Below are 2,597 nucleotides of genomic sequence, written 5' to 3'. Positions count from 1 at the left end.
ACACTGAAGGAGAGCAGCTAGCGCGACGATGGTTGATTTTACAATGGCATCACAAGTAGAAGGAGCACAACCAAAAATACGTGCCAGAAAATCATATGAGAGGCTGTGCTTTATTATCATCATTGCCATGACTATCTTGTCTCTACATGTAAACACTTTTGACATTTTTTCTGCTCTCTTCGACAACTGCTCTGCTAGTTTATTCAGAAGCGCTGTACTGTTCAAGCCAGTGATGGAAGAGATATTTCCCTCATTTATAAGTGCAGTAAATGTCTGGGGAAAGTACCCTGATGTCACTTGCACCCCAACATCGTGACGCCCCACAGTCTGCAAACTTTCCACATTTACCTCTTCATTCCTGTGGCGCTCTTCATTGACATCCTCCAGATCAGTTCATTGGTCTTCGTCATTGCTGCGATTAGCGTGGTCCTCTGCACCATGCACTTCACCCTCACAGTGTATTCTGTCCCTGTCGTAACCTTCCACGACACCGTTAGCATCATCGTGCAGCAGATGCTCTGTGATGGACGTCGGGGGCTAGAATAGAATAGACAGGTGTGATTTATTGCAAAGCAAAGTTCGACCGTCAGCATCCGCCAGCATGCATATCAACAATGTATCTTTGAAAACTTACAGCGCGGCATATTTCCAAAGTATAAATGTGCTAGCAGCACACGGAAGTTTTGTGCAAACTAGCCCAGGTAACGCACCTTAGCAGCCGCTCTTCTTTCACTCCTTTTCGAGCGTTGTGTCGCGCTCTTCTTTTTCCTTTCTTCTTTAGCAGCATCGTGAACAGACGACACTGGAAGATTTTCCGAGGGTACTGCTGTTCTCTTCAATCTCCTCTTCTGGGAAGGAGCATCTAAAATTTGAGCAGGACGACAACATTACATCGCTGAAATTCTGATCGCATTTTGAGAGTACCAAAGAGAGATGCTAGTTCAAACGCGAAGTCACATTGCACGTACCTGGGAAAAAGTAGTCGTCCTTCTTGAAATGAAGTGAGCAAACACACATTCCGTTTGTAACTTTCTTCCCAATTCTGAGCAGCCGGATCCATTCTTTGCGCCGGTTGATGGAGCGTCCACTGCATTGACACGTTTCATGCTCCGGTAGAAACTTATGAAACACCAAATCACGATGCTTCCATTGCGTACTGTTGGACTGCGGCACAGAACAAAACCGCTTACAAACCGATTGCGCCTTAGGTGGGAACTGCATCCCATGTAAACGACAAGAGGATATCTGAAAGCACTGCTACATGTGCCCCGCAAAGCGAAACCGAGAGACTCTCCCTCGTCTAGCGATTCCGTAGTGCGCCGCAAGAGGGCGAGCGCCGTGCCGAAGAAGCGAATAGCGAAGCGTGAGACAAGCGACGGTATCACATGACCGCATGCTTCGCAAAATTTGTGTCCTCGTGCAACAGACAGATGGCACAGTTGCTGGGGCGCGGAGAACGCGCTCCTCGTACATTCTCTGGTCGCGGGAGAGAGTGAAGTTTCATCTCCTAGTCTTCTTACTCCGTGCCCACATGCGATATGTTTGAGGACATTGACATGACCTGAGGCTTTCGTAACAAGGGTTCTTATGTGTGAGGACCATGTTCGGCCTCGGTCAATGGTGAAGTCCAGGTGAAGGCAAGTTCTGACAAAGGTTAGGAAGGAACCATCGATGGAGAGTGGATATTTGTGGAATGATCTCCTTGAACAGGCTATTGCTACAGACTTGGCGGGTGAGACAGCTAGGACGCGTCTATATCCTATAACAAATAAAGAAAAAAAAAACTCATGCGTGGCAGGTTTGAGGCTTATATCATAAACACATAAATATAATGCCAGAGTAATGCCATTACTTGATGAGAGAAATGACATTACTAATACATAAACGACATCGGCATAGGAAGCCGCTACTAGCACTAGCATCACGGGAACCGTCTCTCACCCATATGAAATGGAGCTGCAGGCGTCCGAATGGGCAGCCACCCTGCTCAAACACAAACTCAGATACCAGCCAACCAACCACCAACCTAATGCATTACTAACCTCAAAAAAGAAATGAGTAATGTATTGCATTACTTTCTATTAATGTACTGAGTAATTCTAATCCATTACAAAATAAAAGTAACTTCCCCACCTCTGTTCTGGACGCTTGTTGTGTGATGCGTAAATGGAGCGCAGCGAAACACACTACCAACTGCGTTACTCAATACTGCGCAATCCAGGAGTAAAACTCGGAGACTTTTCCACGCAAATAAAAAAGTAAATACAAATTATAATCATGTGTTTGCTTATTAGTGCAGTTCGTTTGTTAGTTCGTGCTTCGCATGCCCTTTGGAAGGTTTACTTTGCTTTGCGAACTTCCATTTCATTGCACTCAAAAGGGTATGTCAGATGGGATTAACACTTTTCTAGAACAGTGATGAATCGTCATCTACACCAGAGTGTGACGTTCTTCGAGCAAATCTATACAGTAAAAGAGAACTGCGATCACATCGTGTTCATCACAACGCAAAAGCCATGCCTGTCGCAAGCAGGAATTCCGTAAGTGGATGTTGCATCAGTTTCATACAGAGAGCGCGAAATGCATTTTGCCTCGAA

General features: G+C 45.6%; 1 long non-coding RNA gene across 1 annotated transcript; it reads right to left on the bottom strand.

The window, feature by feature from the left end:
• Positions 1 to 415: 415 nt before the first annotated feature.
• Positions 416 to 1,048, bottom strand: LOC135367912 (uncharacterized). Its single transcript, XR_010414580.1, has 3 exons — positions 969 to 1,048; positions 711 to 862; positions 416 to 537 (listed from the first exon to the last, which is right to left on the bottom strand). It is a non-coding gene; the product is annotated as an uncharacterized LOC135367912 (long non-coding RNA).
• Positions 1,049 to 2,597: the final 1,549 nt, after the last annotated feature.

The sequence above is a fragment of the Ornithodoros turicata genome, chromosome 1 (genome assembly GCF_037126465.1).
Source record: "Ornithodoros turicata isolate Travis chromosome 1, ASM3712646v1, whole genome shotgun sequence".
NCBI classification, from domain to species: Eukaryota; Metazoa; Arthropoda; class Arachnida; order Ixodida; family Argasidae; genus Ornithodoros; species Ornithodoros turicata.
This window is presented reverse-complemented; position numbering and strand designations above follow the sequence as displayed.